A 21285-nucleotide genomic window follows, 5' to 3' on the forward strand; every position below is an offset into this window, starting at 1 on the left:
TGAAGATTTTTGGACATAAAGTTGAGATGCTAATAGTGTAAAGAACTTCCAGGTATCCATTACCCAGCTTCAACAATTACCCGCATTCTGTCATTTTTGTTTCATCTCACTTATCTGTATTTATTTTTCTTTTCTGGACTATGTTAGAGCAAATCCCAGACAACATATCATTTTGCTTGTAAAATGTGATAGGTTTACTTTCTTTAACAATAAAGGCTTTCTTTACATAACCACAATACACTATTATTACACTCATAGGGATTGACAATTCCTTGATATTATCTAATATTTAATTCATGTTCAATCCCAAATAGTCTCAAAAATACCCTTTTTATAGTTGGTTTGTTACATATAGAATTCATACGTGGCCCAGGCATTGCGTTTGTTTATGTCTCTCAAGTATCTTTTAATCTCGAATTCCTTTCTCTCTCTCTCTCTCTCTTTTGCATGCATGAGCGTGTGTGTTTAGGGCTGAGGGTGGGTTACCGTTGTCAGTATTTTGCTGAACCATCTGAAAGTCAGTGACATTTTACCCTTAAATATTTCAACCCATTTCCCCTAAGAACAAGGACATTCTCTTACAAAGTCACATTATAAATATCACACTGAGGATATTTAACACCAACACAATACTATTACTTATTATTCTTTCTGTATTCAAATTTCCTCACTTGTCCTAATAATGCCCTTTGTAGCTTTCTTTTCAAAAATCTAGGAGTGAATACAGAATCAAATGTTGTATTTAGTAGCTATGTCTCTTTAGTTTCTTTTAATCTAGAATACTCCTCAGCTGCTTTTGTCTTTCATGATGTTGAAAATTTTACATGTCTAGGCCAATTGTTGGGCAGAATGACCCTCAGCTTGATTTGCCTGATTGTTTCTGCTTTTAGTTCTTAGAAGAACTAATGAAACTCTTCTATGACTAGCATACCTTGCTATAATTTAGAGCAAAGTTTCCACATGTTGAGGCTGTTTTGTTCCTTCTCTTACTAGTTTGCATTCCCTATTCGACTTTGGGGATGTTTGTCCTCAGAGCAGCACTTACGTCTTGGATTTTTTATGTCCTAATGCGGAATAAGACTAAAGTTTATTTTCAGGGGTTTTTGCATGGTCTTAAGGATGCATCTGGAGCACTTATTCTTGGTCCTGCTCTTGAGATTCTTCCTTGTTTCAATTCAAAGAACAGTAGTGTGGAAGGGACAGGAGGTGGGCGTCCAACACTACTATCTCCTTGAAAAACAGCCTAGCATCTCCCACCTAGAAATGTGGAGCTTCCCATCCATTTCACACAGTGGGAACAGAAGGCACATTGATCCTATGTGGACATGCAGTCAGCAGAGCTGTCTGTGTTCACATGTGTCCTCTGGTCCCTGGTGTAAACCCTGCCGTAGCCAAGATAACTGGCTTGTGTTGGTCCCTGATAGCTACATATGGCTGGTGTGGATGAACCATGGGAGAACTTCTTGTGCGTCTTCTGACCAGATGTCCTCGGGCCGCTTGGCAGATACTGAATTAGGATTCCCTAAAAGAGTGTCGGAGGTTGGCAGGAAGGCACACTCTGGTAAGGTCTGCCATCTCCACGAGGGTCTTTGTGTCCATGCCAGCAGCCTCCTTCCTTTCTTTGCCATGGGTATGTATTCCGTCGGACCCTCTCTCCCATCACCAAGGAGACTGCTGGGCCTGGGCTGGGGGCGTGCAGATGGTGCCTCAAATTTAGTCCCTACTGCAAGTCCACTTGTTTCTTGCTCACAGAGCTGTACTTTACCTAGCAGGCCATTTAGTGGAAGATCCGGGAAGAAGGAGGATGGGATAGGAAAAATGCTCTCTGGTAGCACAGTGAATGGTTTTGAATCACTAGGAAATCCTACCTTCCCATCCACTTCACCTCAGGTATAATCCTGTGCCAGATTCTGACAGACAACTATGCTCCCCCAAAGGAAAATTGGGTACTTGCCATGGGAACTAGGAGCAAATCTGCACTGTTAATGCTTTCCAGAGTTTTATAGGGGAAATGGAAAAGAGTAGGTGCACAACAATAGTGACCTATACTGCCCCATGCCTGGTCATCAGGCATGAAATAGTCATCATTATAATAATGATCATAGCTGCCATACAATGGTTATTTTATTTAATTCTCCCAACATAGTGTTAAGTAGAGATTGCAGTTCCCATTTAAAAGGTGAGGGTACTAAAGCTCAGAGACGTCCACAGCCATTCAGATGGTCAGTGGAGGGCTCGGATTGTGACCCAGTTTTCTTCCACTTAAAAGTAACTGCTTCTGCTATTCCTCCCCACCACTTCCTCAGGGGGCTTTTCTGTGACTTGATAAGTGTCACAAGGAGTTTTCTATAATTTCTCCCCACAACGTCCCATCTTATCATATCAAATTAGACTTAACAGCCAGAGGGCTTCTTCAGAGGGTGGAGTACTCACTTGGCCTAGGATTGCAGATACAGATATAAACACAAGGAAATCTATACCTTCATATAAAATTGGATTGTGTGTGTGTGTGTGTGTGTGTGTGTGTGTGTGTGTAACACAGGTACATATCTTGTGCTAATGAGTCTAGATGATAGGATGGGGGTATAGAAAGGTGAAACACAGCAATAATTGTTATTAGCATCAATGCTTTTCCCAAACAACTCATTTTTAGAGCCATGCCTGATGAATAGCTTCAGCTTGCTGCTGACTTGAAGGTTATCCCCACGTAGAGTCAGAAGATGTATTTGAAAGGGAGGTAATGTAAGAAGACAGAGGGATGCTCCCAGTTATGTGGCTCCCAGAAAAGCCAAGGCTGCCTCTGTGCCTGGTTTTGTGACTCCCAGCCTGGCAGAGCTCTGGCGCTTCGCCTATGTATGGGAGGAGGGAGCTTGAAGCTGGACCAGAGGTCTGGCCAGATCAGAGACTGAAACCCTTAACTGCTAAGGGAAAAGGATTCTTAGAGTTTGGAGCCTGGGAAGTTCATTTAGGACTTCAGTATAGGAAAGGAATCTCCAGGGCTATCTTCATTCATCTTGGGCCTGTGTCTTCATGAATACTATACTCCTATGCTCCAATCTTTGCAGTCAAAGGATTAAAAATGTCATATCTTGGCTTTCCACAGCATGTTGGGACAGTGGTTTTACTCCAGTGGTCATCATCTATATGTTATTGCTGGAGGCATTGAGATAATTTGGAATCTATAGCAGAAGGAGGAGGACAGAGTCTCTCTATTTTCCACGCCTTTTCCAAAACAGTGTCCTAGGTGTTCAAAACATCAAACTGTTATGGAAAGAGGCTATGGACTCAGAGAGACTATTCAAATCCCAGATTTCCCATTTATAAGCTGTGTGACCTTGCCAATTTTCTTAGCCTCTCTGAGCTTCAATATCCCTATCTGCAAAATATGAAAAATAATACGTACTTCCCGGGCTTGTGAGGATGGAAAGACATAACATATACCAGAATGCCTAGGCCTGTTCTCAGCACATAGTGAGAATTGGTTTCCTTCCTCTCTCCACACACTTATACCCATCTTCCCTTTTTTCCTTTTGCCATAACTCAGCACTTTAGAAAAGACCTTATCTATTTTTTTTTTTTTTTGGCGGTACGCGGGCCTCTCACTGTTGTGGCCTCTCCCGTTGTGGAGCACAGGCTCCAGACGTGCAGGCTTAGCGGCCATGGCTCACGGACCCAGCTGCTCCACGGCATGTGGGATCTTCCTGGACCAGGGCACGAACCCATGTCCCCTGCATTGGCAGGCAGACTCCCAACCACTGCGCCACCAGGGAAGCCCAGACCTTATCTATTTTTTATTTCTCCTGAAAAGGCTGTGCAAATCTAGCATGTTGACTTGATGTTGTGTATGAGTGTTTATGAAACTGTGCCAAGGAATGGGACATTCTCATAGTATCCAAATACTTGCTGTAGCTCAGAAAAGGGGACAGACAGCCCAGCCCAGGTATATGCAGGCTGAGGAAGACCAACGGCACTAACAGAAGCCAAGTAATTTCCCCACCAGGCAGAACCAAGGAGCCCGAAGTTAAAAGAATAGGATATGTTTCCCAGACATCTGTTTCTGTTGGGGGTCCTAGCATTGATCCTTGCCTCAAGGGTCTGAATGCCTAATTGCTGGAGGCATCTCAAAAGAAATTTAATCGATGGAGGCAGAAACAAATCAGTAGACAAGCTGGCCCAAATGAGATGCCCTCCACTAGAATCCTGTAATTGCCTGAGCTGGATTCCCATCAGAAAATATACCCAATGAAATAGTGGAAAGCTTTTGGTATCTGGAGTGAATAGAGATCTAATGTAGGAAAATTACTAGAAAATTGAAGAAGGCAAACACAATGCTGAACATTTTAATGTAGCCCTAGAGTGAATTTTTGTTCCTGTTCTAAAGTTTTCTCAATAAGCCTGTAATAATTTTGAAAGAGGCAGATGATAACAACGACTGGTGGAGCAGAGGCAGAGGTAAAGGGGAAAAGCAAGATGTGTTCCAAGTTAGAGGTGCATGTTTGATAATGCAGATCTGGAACTTCATGGCTTTGAGATGTAACTGCCTTAAAGTAACACAACCTCTCTCTCTCTCTCTCTCTCTCTCTGTATGTGTGTGCATGTGTGTGTGTGCACATGCACATATGTATGTGGCCAGTAAGTGGGCTCAAAGGCAATTCCAAAGGAGGGGGTGTAAAGACTTTTTCAGCAAAGCAGAGCCCTTTGAACAAGTGTATAAAACTCACAAGATGACTGTTCTGAGCAAGTCCCTCGCCTGAATGTATAAGTATTGGTGTGAGGATACAGAGAATTGGAATCAAAGAGCTCACTGGAATCCCAAATCTTCCAGTTAGAAAACACGTGGCTTTGGGCAAGTTTTTTTTTCCTGAGCTCTAATCTGTAAGATGTAGAAAATAATCCTTACCTCACAGGATTATGTCGAGGTTTAAATAAGATAAAGTTTTTTATTAGAAGCTTTGTTTTATTCAAAGAGCTAGACCCATTACTTCTGAACATCTTTTCCCATGTCTCTCTCTTCACACCTCAAATCACTCTTTTAACATTCCTGTTTTGATCAATCAGCAAATATTAACCAAGCATCCACCCTACGTTCTGTCTCCAACACAGCCTTTTGAACTCGAAGTAAAGGTCAAACCAGCGTTCCTGCTGTAAACACTGGGGAGGTACAGGAGGTGTGTGGTAGGGCTGGACCCGGCTCAGATTGAGGCACTGGTGAGACTGGGCTTTGGTGTTCCGCTGCCTCCCTTACAAGTATGAACTGGTTTCTTCCCTGGGCAGGCACTGTTAATAGTGCTAGTTGCCCCACATTTCACTCCCTGATTTTGTAATAAGTGGATTTGCCTTGTTATTGGGAAGGGTAGGCCCCTCTCCTAACCTCAGGGGAGTGGGTCTTACTCTAATCCCAGGGTAATCCCATTCCCCTTTGCCAGTGATTGCTTTAAAGGAAGGCTTGAAGCTTCTGCTAAGAATTTTGCTTTCCTAGTAAAAGTCACAGATGTGGCTTGCAAAGCTCTTTTCCTTTCCTTCCATTTTCAAAGTAATGCCTGAAACTGCAGCAGCCATTCTGGGGCCATGAGGCAATAAACACAAGAATTAAAAGTCGATAACCAAAGATGGAGAAGCTGGGTGTTAGAAGACAGAAGGAACATGGATTCTTGATGATATGATAGAGCCCTGAACTGCTAAACTTTTTATTAGGTGAGATGAGTAAATGTCTGTATTCCTTAAATCACCCTTAATTGGGTTTTCTGTTACTTGCTACTAAAAGCATTCCTATCTGATATTCCTTCCTTTTGAATAGCATCCCTTTCTGAAGTGCTGCAAAGTCATACTATAACCTTCCTCATGGCCTGACTTCTATCTTTGTTTCCAGCTGGCTGCAGGGGATCCCTGCTGACGTATTAGCTGGATTTAAGGTATGTTTTCATCAAAGAGAATTTACATTTTAACACAGGATTCCTGGGGCCAGAAAAATTTTGTAGGGACAAAGGCATAAAACCATGATGGTAGAATGACAGGCTGTGGGATGGATACTTTGCAGAGGACTAAGAATCTTAATTTATGCCCCTTCGATCCCAGTGTGTAAATGACCACCTGGTCTACCTATGTTTGTTCCCCAGAGCCTTGCTTTCCGCCATGCACTCAAATTGTGCTTTACCAGCAGTACTAGCATCACTTGAGGACTTTTAAAAATGCAAAATCTCATGCTCCAGCCCAAACCTGCTGAATCAGAACCTGAATTTTAACAAAGATCTCCAAGTGACTCATATGCACATTAAAGTTTGAGAAGCAATTCCTAGAAGACACAGAATTGCTAGAGTTAGAAAAAGATCAATTTTCTAGTACCAGGCGAATAGTTGGCCAGGCACAATATTACAAGGAAAAACTCTCATATTGTCTTTTTATCCAGCTGTAGAGATCTGGGGTAAACCAGATTTGTTAAATAAATAAGTACAATTCTTTCAGAGTCGTCTGAACGTGGAGATCAGAACCACGAAGCACAACTCACTTGTTTCAAGATTACGTCTTATTTCTGAAAGAGACATGATTTATACAGAAATTGAGAGACATAACAGAGATGGGCATAGTGGTGCTGTAGTCTAAGGAAGGGCCCACTGGAGCCAGACATGTCCTCACATTACAGGCCCTCAATTAGGTGGCTTCATGTGAGGGTCCACCCCTCCCTCAAGGACTCAGAATCTCATTATTGGCAGTGCCTGGTGATCAGGTGATTAGAGTTATCCACATCAATAAAAATAAACATTAGTTTGCATGAGACTCAAGAATGTAAAAAAATTAATTAAATAAAATGTATAGCCATCATATGGTCAGGAAAACTTTCTTTGGCCTGTTCCAGAGAATTTTCTCCCTGTGACAAGCTTTATGGTAACCCAAGTGATAAGCAGAAGTCATCTTACTGATTTATCAGGAGACATCCCTAAATCAGGGACCAGACTTCTTGAAAGTCCCTAAAATCAGTTCATTTTGTTTTTTTTGAAGACAGACCTACATGGGAGGCAAAATCAAAATAAGAAGGATGCTTTGTGTTCATGGAATCATTAGGGGATGAAAAGATAGAAAGACATAGTCTCTCCCCTCACAAAGTACAACCCATGCATTAGAACTTGCTGGTGGGTTGTAACCAGTTGTGAAGTAGTCACTAGCAATTTATAAGCTAAGGTTTTGAAGATTGTGAATGATGCGTTGTACTGGAGATGCCCAAGACTACCCTCAGATGCTCACAGTTATGGTTCATTAAAGTGAAAGGATGCAAATTAAAATCAGCATAGAGAAAGGTTCATGGGAAGAAGTCCAGAAGAAACCATGTACAAGCTTCCAGTTCTCCCCTCCCAGTGGAGTTGCATGCGGATGCACTTCATTTCCCAGCAATTAAGTATGACAACACATGTGAAATGTTGCCAACCAGGGAAGCTCCCCTGAGTCTTGGTGTCAAGGGTTTTTTAACTTGAACAGCATTTGAAGTAGGATCGCCAGTAATAGGCTACTGTGAGAAAAACATAGTGAGAGCTTGAATTATAGTTGTGGATATGGAAAGGAAAAGAGTCTTATTAGAAACAATTCAGATACAGAATCTATAGGACTGAACTCTAAGAATTTGGTAAATAGTGACATGTCAGAGAAAGGAATGGAAGAGAGGTTGGGAGTCACACATGTTCCAGGGTTTAGAGTACAAGGTGGCTGGGATGACTGTGGTGCTACTATAGGAAACAGAGAAAATGGAAAATGTGCACTGGAGACTATTTGAAGAGGGGTAGGTGGGTGGGAGTGGATCAGAGATAATCCATTAGATTTGGAAATAGTCAGTGTGAAATACCAATAGAATGTCCAAATGATGTCCCTCAGGGCATTCAAAAAATGAGCCTATAGCTTGGGAGAGGGTTGAGGTTTGAGAACCCTTAGCATCGAGGTTCTGTGAAAATAAATGACATTATCTTGAATAGATATTTTATCTAAAGAAGACATACAAATGGCTAACAGGCACATGAAAAATGTTCAACATTGCCAATTATTAGAGAAATGCAAATCAAACTCACAATGAGGTATCACCTCACACCTGTTAGAATCGTCATCACCAGAAAAATCTACAAACAACAGATATTGGAGGTGCTTGGGGAAAAGGGAACCCTCCTACACCATTGGTGGGAATGCAAATTGGTGCATGGAAAACAGCATAGAGATTCCTTAAAAAACTAAAAATTGAACTACCATATGACCCAGCAATAACTCTTATTCAAAAAGATACACGCGCCCCAATGTTCATAGCAGCACTATTTACAATAGCCAAAACATGGAAACAACCTAAGTGCCCATCAACAGATGATTCCATTAAGAAGATGTGACACACATGCATGCGCGTGCGTGCACGCACACACACAAATGGAATATTGCTCAGCCATAAAAAAGAATGAAATATTGCCATTTGCAGCAAAGTGAATGGACCTAGAGGGCATTGTGCTTAGTGAAATAAGTCAGACAGAGAAAGACAAATGCTATATGTTATCACTTATATGTGGAATCTAAAAAATAATACAAATGAATGTATATACAAAACAGAAACAGACTCACAGACAGAAAACAAACTTGTGGTTACCAAAGCGGGGAGAGAAGGCTGGAGGGACCAATCAGGGCTATGGGATTAACAGATACAAACTACTATATATAAAATAGATAAGCAACAATGATATACTATACAGCACAGGGAATTATACCCATTATCTTGTAATAACCTTAATGGAATATAATCTGCAAAAATACTGAATAACTATGCTGTACACCTGAAACTAACACAATATTGTAAATCAACTATATTTCGATTAAATAAAAAAAGAAAGAAGGAGAATGTAGAGGGAGAAGAGGCTGACCTGAGAAAGAAGTGTGGGGATGCCAAGATTTAAGTGACAGGCAAGAAAGAGGCAGCAGAGAAAGTTAGAGAAGAGAAGCAGAGGCGAATCAGGTTGGAAGCCAAGGCAGCAAAGGGAGTCCAGAAGTCTGACATGCCCTTGAGAAGTCAAGCAGGATGTCGGAAAGAGACTGCTGAGCCTGGTTGGCAGCAAAGAAAGCCAATGCTTCATGACCTCGAGGGGGACGCTGGCCAGATTTCAGGGATTAGGGAATAAGTGAGTACTAGGAAAGCAGAGGACAGAGCCTCTCTCCCCCATGCCTCGGGGAGAAGCAGGAACTCGTGGATGGGGCTGGTGGGGTGGGAGGGGCACGGATATGACACAGAGGTAGGCAACCCAAAGCAAAATGCTGACCCAGTGGGCACCCCGAAGCTTAGAAGCAAGCTTAGAAAAGCAAGTCCCCCAAAGGCCTTAGATGATGACAAGCTTTTCTTTCTCACGAAGCTGGGGCAGTTACTTTGATAAAGCACCTTTAAAATCTGGTGATACTGTGACCGTCCCTCAGAGACCACAAAGGAAAGGATCCCACAATCAATTATCATCTGGGCATTCCTCCCTCCCATGGAATTTGGCGGGTCCTTGGGTGCTGCGTTCCAGCTCAGGATCTCTACTCTTCAGATTAAAGAGTCATTACGACTCTGTTTATTTTAGAAAAGATTAATGGTTACCCCTCCTCATTTCTCAAGAACAAACTTTCGTCTGTATAGAGTGAGTCATTAAATATATCGGCTCAACCGCTCTGGCTGCAAGATTACAGATATAAAAATCATCTGATTTTGACAAAAAACAGCTGCGCTTTTCTTATTACTTTGAGTCCACAATCACGTGTGGATAGAGACAGGGAATGTGACTGGTCAAGTTTTCACGATAGCCAGAGAGACACAGGACCTCCACCCTAACCAGCAGTCTTCCCAAGACCCTCCAACAAGTCACCTTCACTAAGATGTCTCTCAATGGATTCATGTCAATTTAACTCAATTCAACCTACTCTCATGAGCTATTTCCATGAATAATATGGAATATGAGGAATGAACAGGAAGGAATATTTATGCTCAGGAAGTTTACAGTCCACCAGTGGGACGTTAAACAAAACCCACTGAGAACTAAGACTGATTGTGGTAGAGGTGTTTGAGGAATGAGCACAGGAAGGCAAGCTTAGCCCGCAGGCAAGACTTTTTGGAGGGGGTGGTGTTGGACTTCATCCTGAGGGACCTTGATTGTGTGTGTGTGTGTGTGTGTGTGTACATACATGTACACACAGGTGTACTGGGGTTAATTAGAGGGAAAGCAAAACATTCCAGGAAAAGGTACTTTATTAAGCAAACACACAGAGGCACAGAATTGCAGTGCATGGTTAACGCGTGCGAAAATCAGAGTGGAGGAGGTTTTAGGTCCAGATGTTCACAAACTTTGATGTGTGTTAGATCCACCTGGGCAACTTGTGACAAATTCATCAGCCCAGGCCTTGCCCCCGGATTTTACAAGCTAGGCTGCTGGGACTTGGAGATGTTAATGATTAGCCAGGGTCATACCGCTCATTAATTAGCAGCTGAACTAGCTGGAGAGCCTGTTTTCAGGGAAGGACAAGTTCCTTTGTTTATTTATTTTTTGTTTTTGAAGGGACCTGAAGTGTAAGATTTGTGAAGTGAGCTAAAAGAAGACTAGAGAAGCAGGTTGGACTCCAATTAAGGAAAGACTGGATGAAAGGCTAAGGAAATTGGAATATTTCTATCAGCATACAGAGTCACTGAAGATTTCAGAGGGAGAAGTGACACTGTCAAAGTAATCAGAGATGTGATCTAAGAACAAAACTTGTGGTTCACCCTGTTGACTGGAGATAGAATCACAACTGGCTTACAGATCCTGTATCTTCCCAGCCAGCTAGGCCCTCCCATCGTCGTTTGAAGCATGTTCCTCTTGAAGCCCACAGAGGCCAGTTCTTTTTTCTCCTTATATAAATAGTAAAATATCTATGTGAAAATATCACTTCATCAAGCATCTTTCAAAACAGCTCATTAAATCCTCGGAATGCAGAGTCAGTGAGAGGAATGCAAATTTTCATCTAGATTTTGACCCAAGGGCAATATATGCCCATCCTCCCTGCCCTACCTCATGTGGACCACCTCCATGGTAGGAGTAGCAGCCACAAGTCTATGCCTGAGGATACAGGGGGAGTGAAGGTGGGGGACCAGAACAGCAAATCAGGAGTCTCGTCTATAAATGTTAGGCCTCTCAATAACACCAGGGGCAGATGGAGAGCCAGGGGATCAGAACTGTGTTGCTCCTGGGCGTCTGGGGGTCTGGGCCCTATTTATGTCTACCTTGCTTATCAAAAACTGAGGGAGAGGGATGGGAAAGGTACTTGAAATCTGTACTTCCTTTAGCTCAACAGTCATTTATACTGGGTTATACTGACATTGGAAAGACAACTATTTTGGCTGTCAAGCAGGGCTGGAGTTGTTGGTCATGGGGTTTGAAGGTGATGGCCCTGACGGAAGGCCTCGAGGTGGCATCTCCTGCTGTTCCTGCAATCGATACCTGGGCCTCGGTCCACTCAATGTGGTGAGAGGAGACAGAGCCCTGAAGCAAAGAAATCTGGATCACAGAAAAGTATTCAAGGGTCATGCAAGCCAACGGCTGCCAACTGCACAGTCCTTCAGGAGCTGCAGGCAGTGAGGATGCCTTAGCCTCCCATGTGTCCAAACAAGATTGATAGGAGAAGCCTCTTGTTTTGATTCTGGAGATGCTCATATCCAGATGAACTCCATACCTAAAGAATGTGCTGAAAACCCAAGCTCCAGAAATATAAGGTCAGGTGTCCAGAGCTGTACCCAGGAACGTGTACATAGTCACTACAGGGTCACCTCCACCATGAAGCAAGGCAGCCTGATGATACTGATATGGAGTCTGGAGATCATGGTAGTAGCTCCTTCTCACAATTCCGATATCTCTTCAAGGGGTTGCAAACTTTAAGGGGTTCTATTTCTTTTGATTCTGGGTGTCAAACTTGTGATACAGCATACAACAGGAGTTGCCCTTGGAATTGGGCTACTTACAACTTTTATACGTGCAACCAAAAGCATTTTAAATCAGGTTTTTCTAAGAGAAAGTTGCTCAGAGATTCAGTGTGCTTGGTTACTGGTATTCACAGCAGGATCTTCCATTCTTCCATATTACACCTTTTATTCTCAGTCACTTTATTATAGCTTAACTTTTAAAAAGCCTGCTCTAGACCCCATTCAAGCTTCTGGGAAGTACTTCGATTGCTGGAATTGCAGACTTCACTCTGAAATTCCTCTTCATGGGCTTAAAATGCCTATTTTACTGGTGCCTTCTTTCATCATGCCTTTTCTTTTATTTTATATTTTTAATTTTTAAAATTTAAGTATAGTTGATTTACAATGTTGTGCCCATCTCTGCTGTATAGCAAAGTGACTCAGTTATACACATATAGACATTCTTTTTTAATATTCTTTTCCGTGTATAGCACAAGGAACTATATTCAATATCCTGTGATAAATCATGCCTTTTAAATCCAAGGGTTACTGGTATATGATTTTAGAAGAATTATGTCACTATTACCAAATTTTTGTTCCCATAGCAGTTTGGTTTCGTTATCTTATAAGCTATGGGGAGTTTGGTAATGTAACTAGATGGATTCTTGGGATATTGCTGGCTTTACTCTACCTCATACCAAAAGTTCTAGACTTTTTTGCACACCTAAAAACTTTCAGACAGGGTTTTGCCAATATATTTTTTTTGAATTTTTGAATTTTATTTTATTATTTTATACAGCAGGTTCTTATTAGTTACCTATTTTATACACATCAGTGTATACATGTCAATCCCAATCCCCCAATTCATCACACCACCACCACCACCACCCCGCCACTTTGCCCCCTTGGTGTCCATACATTTGTTCTCTACATTTGTGTCTCTATTTCTGCCCTGCAAACCGGTGCATCTGTATTATTTTTCTAGGTTCCACATATATGTATTAGTATAAGACATTTGTTTTTCTCTTTCTGACTTACTTCACTCTGTATGACAGTCTTTAGATCCATCCACGTCTCTACAAATAACCCAATTTCGTTCTTTTTTATGGCTGAGTAATATTCCATTGTATATATGTGCCACATCTTCTTTATCCATTCATCTGTCCGTGGACACCTAGGTTGCTTCTGTGACCTAACTATTGTAAATAGTGCTGCAATGAACATTGGGGTGCATGTGTCTTTCTGAATTACGGTTTTCTCTGGGTATATGCCCAATAATGGGATTGCTGGATCATATGGTAATTCTATTTTTAGCTTTTTGGGTTTTTTTTTTGGCGGTACGTGGGCCTCTCACTGTTGTGGCCTCTCCCGTTGCGGAGCACAGGCTCCGGACGCCCAGGCTCAGCGGCCATGGCTCACGGGCCTAGCCGCTCTGTGGCATGTGGGATCTTTCCAGACTGGGGCACGAACCCGTGTCCCCTGCATCAGCAGGTGGACTCTCAACCACTGTGCCACCAGGGAAGCCCTATTTTTAGTTTTTTAAGGAACCTCCATACTGTTCTCCATAGTGGCTGTATCAATTTACATTCCCACCAACAGTGCAAGAGGGTTCCCTTTTCTTCACACTCTCTCCAGCATTTGTTGTTTGTAGATTTTCTGATGATGCCCATTCAAACTGGTACAAGGTGATACCTCATTGTAGTTTTGATTTGCATATCTCTAATAATTAGTGATGTTGAGCAGCTTTTCATGTGCTTCTTGACCATCTGTATGTCTTCTTTGGAGAAATGTCTATTTAGGTCTTCTGCGCATATTTTGATTGGGTTGTTTGTTTTTTTGATATTGAGCTGCATGAGCTGCTTGTAAATGTTGGAGATTAATCCTTTGTCAGTTGCTTCATTTGCAAATATTTTCTCCCATTCTGAGGGTTGTCTTTTTATCTTGTTTATTGTTTCCTTTGCTGTGCATTAGGTCCCATTTGTTTATTTTTGTTTTTATTTCCATATCTCTAGGAGGTGGGTCAAAAAGGATCTTGCTGTGATTTATGTCATGGAGTGTTCTGCCTATGTTTTCCTCTAAGAGTTTTATAGTGTCTGGCCTTATGTTTAGGTCTTTAATCCGTTTTGTGTTTATTTTTGTGTATGGTGTTAGGGAGTATTCTAATTTCATTCTTTTACATGTAGCTGTCCAGTTTTCCCAGCACCACTTACTGAAGAGGCTGTCTTTTCTCCACTGTATATTCTTGCCTCCTTTATCAAAGATAAGGTGACCATATATGTGTGGATTTATCGCTGGGCTTTCTATCCTATTCCATTGATCTATATTTCTGTTTTTGTGCCAGTACCATATTATCTTGATTACTGTAGCTTTGTAGTATAGTCTGAGCAAATGGACAGGCAAATGTCTGAAGAGAAATACCATACATCAACTAGTGGTTTAAACATCTGAGGAAAAAACATGGAAAGTATTTACATGGACCAGTTTCTTTATATAAATGCTAACCCATGAAAAACACCCAGAAACTAAATAGAGTGTTAGATCATCAAGGTGTAAATCTGTTAGAGCAAAACTACAAAAGATACAAAGAACCACTCATTCTCCAAAGGGAAGTGGAACTCTATCACTGGGGAGCACCGGTGGCTGGGTGTGACACACAGTTCCCCCAGGAGCTACCCAGATTCCATCCGTGATACAGAGAGAGTGGGAGAGCAGTCGGCCTGGGGTCCTGAGAATCTGCTGTGAGATGCTGTAAAGTCACCCTGGGATGGGCCCCGTGACAGGTAACGTGCCACAGCAGACAGATGGGTCCTGAAGGGTGGCGGCCAGATCTGGGAGACCAACACAAAGGGAAGAAAGAGATCTGGGCCTTAAGAGAGGGAAGTGGAACCACAGTACAAGGCTGCAGGCCAGTCACTGCCCTGGGGTGAGCCGTCACCAGGATGCCTGCGGGCCCTGGATGGGGACCAGGCGTTGGCCATGCTGGTGCACACACAGAAGGCCACAGTTCCTCCCTGCGAGTGTGCAAAGACACACACTCTCCAGACTGCCACACACACAACCCAAACCCTCCCTTTCGGCCCCTGAAGGTCAGCATCCCCCTGTGGCAGGTGGAAGACTCAGGGAACCACCAGATGAATCAGGAATCAGGGAGCCTGATTCCTCCAGCTCCATTTTTCTTTCTCAAGACTGCTTTTTGCCAATATATATATATATACTTCTGGCTACAACAAATATGTTTATTTAAATATATATTGCCTATTCCTCTTTTCTGCACACACACAAAATATATAATGGCATATTTTTCCACTAACTCTCAAAGGACATTCAAAGTTGCCTGTGATGTTCATTTATTTGCGTTAGGGTTGTCACACTGCTATTATATCTTGTATCCACAACAGAAATTGACACTCACTTGTCCCCTGTTTCTGTATACTGTGGCCTTGGGTGTCAAGGGAAAATAATACTCTGCATTTTTGCTCCTTTGATTTCTCTTTCTTCCCTCTTTTCTTTCTCTTCTTTTTTCTCTTTCTTTAAGGTTCTTGACATACTTTTGAGCCACATGAGAGATCTCAAACACCTCTCGACACAATATTAGTTCCCGGAAACTCCTAACTTTTTTTTTTTTACATCTTTATTGGAGTATAATTGCTTTACAATGGTGTGTTAGTTTCTGCTGTATAACAAAGTGAATCAGTTATACATATACATATATCCCCATATCTCTTCCCTCTTGCATCTCCCTCCCTCCCACACTCCCTATCAAACCCCTCTAGGTGGTCACAAAGCACTGAGCTGATCTCCCTGTGCTATGCGGCTGCTTCCCACTAGCTATCAGTTTTACATTTGGTAGTGTATATATGTCCATGCCACTCTCTCACTTTGTCCCAGCTTACCCTTCCCCCTCCCCATGTTCTTAAGTCCATTCTCTAGTAGGTCTGTGTCTTTATTCCCATCTTGCCCCTAGGTTCTTCATGACCATTGTTTTTTTTTAGATTCCATATATATGTGTTAGTATATGGTATGTGTTTTTCTCTTTCTGACCTACTTCACTCTGTAGGACAGACTCTAGGCCCATCCACCTCACCACAAATAACTCAATTTTGTTTCCTTTTAGGGCTGAGTAATATTCCATTGTATATATGTGCCACAACTTCTGTATCCATTCATCTGTTGATGGACACTTAGGTTGCTTCCATGTCCTGGCTATTGTAAATAGAGCTGCAATGAACATTGAGGTGCATGTGTCGTTTTGAATTATGGTTTTCTCAGGGTATATGCCCAGTAGTGGGATTGCTGGGTTGTATGGTAGTTCTATTTTTAGTTTTTTAAGGAACCCCCATACTGTCCTCCATAGTGGCTGTATCAATTTACATTCCCACCAACAGTGCAAGAGGGTTCCCTTTTCTCCATACCCTCTCCAGCATTTGTTGTTTGTAGATTTTCTGGTGATGCCCATTCAAACTGGTATGAGATGATACCTCATTGTAGCTTTGATTTGCATGTCTCTAATAATTAGTGATGTTGAGCAGCGTTTCATGTGCTTCTTGACCATCTGTATGTCTTCTTTGGAGAAATGTCTATTTAGGTTTTCTGCCCATTTTTTGATTGGGTTGGTTTTTTTTTTTTGATACTGAGCTGCATGAGCTGCTTGTAAATGTTGGAGATTAATCCTTTGTCAGTTGCTTCATTTGCAAATATTTTCTCCCATTCTGAGGGTTGTCTTTTTGTCTTGTTTATGGTTTCCTTTGCTGTGCAAAAGCTTTGAAGTTTCATTAGGTCCATTTGTTTATTTTTGTTTTTATTTCCATATCTCTAGGAGGTGGGTCAAAAAGGATCTTGCTGTGATTTATGTCATAGAGTGTTCTGCCTATGTTTTCCTCTAAGAGTTTTATAGTGTCTGGCCTTATTAGGTCTTTAATCCATTTTGAGTTTACTTTTGTGTGTGGTGTTAGGGAGTGTTCTAATTTCATTCTTTTACATGTAGCTGTCCAGTTTTCCCAGCACCACTTACTGAAGTGGCTGTCTTTTCTCCATTGTATATTCTTGCCTCCTTTATCAAAGATAAGGTGACCATATGTGTGTGGGTTTATCTCTGGGCTTTGTATCCTGTTCCATTGATCTCTATTTCTGTTTTTGTTCAGTACCATACTGTCTTGTTTACTGTAGCTTTGTAGTATAGTCTGAAGTCAGGGAGCCTGATTCCTCCAGCTCCGTTTTTCTTTCTCAAGATTGCTCTGGCTATTTGGGGTCTTTTGTGTTTCCATACAAATTGTGAGATTTTTTTGTTCTAGTTCTGTGAAAAATGCCATTGGTAATTTGATAGGGATTGCATTGAATCTGTAGATTGCTTTGGGTAGTATAGTCATTTTCACAATGTTGATTCTTCCAATCCAAGAACATGGTATATCTCTCCATCTATTTGTATCACCTTTAATTTCTTTCATCAGTGTCTTATAATTTTCTGCCTACAGGTCTTTTGTCTCCTTAGGTAGGTTTATTCCTAGGTATTTTATTCTGTTTGTTGCAATGGTAAATAGGAGTGTTTTCTTAATTTCACTTTCAGATTTTTCATCATTATTGTATGGGATTGCAAGGGATTTCTGTGCATTAATTTTGCTAAATTTACAAATTCATTGATTAGCTCTAGTAGTTTTCTGGTAGCATCTTTAGAATTCTCTGTGTATAGTATCATGTCATCTGCAAACAGTGACAGCTTTACTTCTTCTTTTCCAATTTGGATTCCATTTATTTCTCTTTCTTCTCTGATTGCTGTGGCTAAAACTTCCAAAACTATGTTGAGTAATAGTGGTGAGAGTGGTAACCTTGTCTTGTTCCTGATCTTAGTGGAAATGGTTTCAGTTTTTTACCATTGAGGACGATGTTGGCTGTGGGTCTGTCATATATGGCCTTTATCATGTTGAGGTTAGTTCCCTCTATGCCTACTTTCTGGAGGGTTTTTATCATAAATCGGTGCTGAATTTTGTCGAAAGCTTTCTCTGCATCTATTGAGATGATCATATGGTTTTTCTCCTTCGATTTGTTAATAATTGCCAATATTTTTTACACTACGAAGTTACGAAGGGCTGCCAGTAAGAGACAGTGTTCAGATGTGGATGATATTTGTTCAGTATGTCAAGCTGAATTTCAAAAGCCAATTCTTACCTGTCAACATGTATTTTTTGAAGAGAGAAAACTGTCCAGTGTACAGAACTGTGATTTCAGACCATATAAACAAATGGAAAGATGGTGTCACTTCATCACATCTTCAAATATATTACGTTGTGAACTTCATATTAAGGCCAAAAAATACTAATTTCATTTGCTTACAGTGACTATTGATAAAGGCATTAGAATGGATTTCAGGGCCAGAAGTTAAGAAAAATGTTTCCAAATGGTTATAGAGTATTATAATAAGACTTAAGTGTGAAGTCCAAATTATCAAAAGATTAAATGAAAGAACCCTATATTTTAAAATATACATAAGTAATGTTCAACCTAATGCATATGCAACATTTATACTATCCTATTTGACAGATGACTGCAGTTAAATTGTAAATGTGTTTTCTTGTTAATACTACCAAAATGACAATTGCATAACTAGAACTAGTGGTTTTAAGAGAAATTCGGGTATTCTTTCCTTTCATTATTTTCACAACAAAGAATATTTTTCATAAAACTTTGACACACTTTACCTGAAAGTAAAAGTTTCTTTACCATTCCTATTCGACTTTTATAATTCCCATTCAAAAAATTCTAAAAATTTTTATAAAATTTGTATTTTTACATGAAAGTTCTAAATGCTATATTTTACTTGTAACAATGAGATTTTCTAAGGAAGATTAATTCATTGAGGATGAAATATTTTAATATTGTATTTTTCTGTGTAGTGTGATTAGCAGTCATTGAGAACAGATGATTTAAATTCCTTTTTGTTTGTGAACATCATACATACAATCTTGCCATCAGCTTTAATGGTCATGATCTTTTTGTATAGTGCTATGGACTACCCTGACTATTACACACACACAAAAAGACAACTACTTGGCATCAATAGCTGATCAATGCATGCATCACCCGCTTCCTTGTACATTCACCATGTGGAAAATTCCCCTGTCCTTTATTCCATAATTTTTCCTCCTTCTTTTTGTCTTCTGGAGGGTATAATATAGTTTAAACTGAAAGATTAAACAAAGACATCTTAAGTGGAAGCACTCCTTATAGAAGAAAGCTCAAGATTGTAATTAAAATGTTGGCAGTATTATTGGACACCAGAGAAACTATCACCTTAGAACAGAGATTGGGCTAAAATAACCCAGAATGAGGAAAATCTTTTTAAAGAATCATCTGCACTATGTATCAATCCATCTGCATTTTGTGTGAAAGGCAGAAGTTCAGAGGTCACATACTTTTCCTTCACACTGTGCTCAGATACAGTGTTTCTCCATGGGCATGCTATGGTAATGCAGTAGTTCTGTGTTATATAGAATCTCCCCACAATGCAGGACACCCAGTATCCCTAAATGCCAGCAGCACTCCTCAGTCTGGAAAAGCTGAAAATGTTCTGGCCACCCCTGCTCTAATGTTTCAGAGTACATTGCATAAACTATTTCCTCAGATCAGCATAATGATTCAAAACATTAGTAACATCTTCACTCTTCAGATGATGAACTGAGGCTTGAAATGGATTGCTGGCTTTTCCACATGGCTAGTGAGGGCTGCTGCTGGCTCTAACACCACGGGGCAGACTCTAAATTCAGCTCCTTTTCTAAAACATTGTGCTGCCTTTCGATGGAGGCAGAGACTCAGACTTGATCTCAATCCACTAGTAAATACATGCAGATGAATTGGTGTTGCTGTTGTTGTTATTTGTATTTCTAGCTTTCTTCTAAGGAGCCTGAGTCTTGTTAAATAGAGGACACTTTGTTCTGTGGGTCTTTGGTGGAAGGGTAGAGGTAGGAGGTAAGAGGACCTGGGTTAGTTTGGCTAACAGAGGGAGCAGATTATGGAGCTCCCAGGGATAATGAGGGATGAAGCGAAATAGGAAAGAGAGCCACTAGGACCTAGTGAGGCCCTGAGTAATGCGACATGACCTACCTACCCACGCATTCTCACCCATGAGTCCCAAAACTTCAGTACAATGTATTACTCATGAAATGTTTACAGAGTGATTTTTTTGGTGTAAAATGGCAAGGGACTGAGTATTACTCCTGGGTTGAGAGAGGCTAATGCAGAGACAGCACACCTGGACCCAGAAGCCAGAGGCAGGAGGTACCGTGAGGGTGTCAGGGACTCTGAGAATCAGCAGAAATCAAAGCAAGGCCTGGAGTTTTCACAGATGTGGAACTGGTGAATTTACCCAGACATCTGAGACTGCGGAAGCACCAGTTCACATCTGAATCGTAGGCAATTAAAGTGAGGGCCCAAACATAGCTGGGTTCTAGAATACTTTCAGGTATTAGAGGGAGGAGAACCAATCTGTGTTAGAGATTATACAGCTTGAAACTTTCCCCAAGGCAGTCTAAGGATTTGTCTCCTTATTTAAGAAAATTCACACAGTATTTGAAGTGGCTGATCATTTACTTTTCACACTGGTCAGGACCATAAGAGGAATTCTCTGAATAGAGTTAAAATTGGTGAATGTGGGATGTGATGAAGAAATAAATGACCTGACATCTATTCAGCTAGTGTCTCCAGACCTGTCACTTCCATAAGCAGGGAGAAGACAACCATTCCAGGTCGTTCTCTGTAATAAACACAGGATGCTTATATAACTTTCATGAACAGATTTCATGAAAACGACAAAATGACAGAGAATGACTGAATCCACATATGGAATAAGGACCAAATGTTAAACGTAATTATTATCCATTTATGATTATTATACACTAGGATTCTCATAAAAGCATCCAGTTTGTTCTCAATAAAAACTTGGTGAAACCTGGCTTGTATTCCTTTGGACACACCAGTCTGGTCTCATTTTCTTGCTAGAATGCTCTGGCTTGCTGCTTTTTTGTATTCAAGACCTTATTACTGCTTGGAAAATGTTCCTTATCTTTGCATGTGCACAAATCTTTATGTGAGAAGCAGGAGATGGTGCCCCCAGGTGCCTGCCCTGCAGCTGAGAGTCTCACTGAGATCTGGGCCTGAGTGCTGCTCGCTAGGGGTTCTCTGATGCACTGCCCTGCAGTCCTGGGGAGGATGCTCATTCTCTAGGCCAGTGGTCACCTTCAAGGCCCTCAGTGTTCCAAATAGTTCAGGGAGGAGAATAAGAGTAAAACCATTACTGATGCCAAATTTTGTGTTACCTTCTTCTACCCTGATGCTTCCCAAGAGGTGTCTCAGTTCCCAATTCCCCCTCATGGTCCCAATCA

General features: G+C 41.2%; 1 protein-coding gene and 1 pseudogene across 2 annotated transcripts in view; one reads left to right on the plus strand and one right to left on the minus strand.

Annotated features, from left to right (window-relative positions):
• The window catches only part of ANKRD55 (ankyrin repeat domain 55), a gene marked incomplete at its 3' end in the record, with an annotated part of 185959 nt that overhangs the window by 148850 nt on the left and 15824 nt on the right, over positions 1-21285 (minus strand). The window lies entirely within an intron of this gene.
• On the plus strand, positions 11542-18274 carry LOC308616551 (E3 ubiquitin-protein ligase RNFT1-like; annotated as a pseudogene). Its single transcript has 3 exons — positions 11542-12245; positions 12406-12657; positions 17960-18274. The product of its transcript is annotated as an E3 ubiquitin-protein ligase RNFT1-like (transcript).

This window comes from Mesoplodon bidens (assembly GCF_964165515.1).
Source record: "Mesoplodon bidens genome assembly, chromosome: 4".
NCBI lineage: Eukaryota > Metazoa > Chordata > Mammalia > Artiodactyla > Ziphiidae > Mesoplodon > Mesoplodon bidens.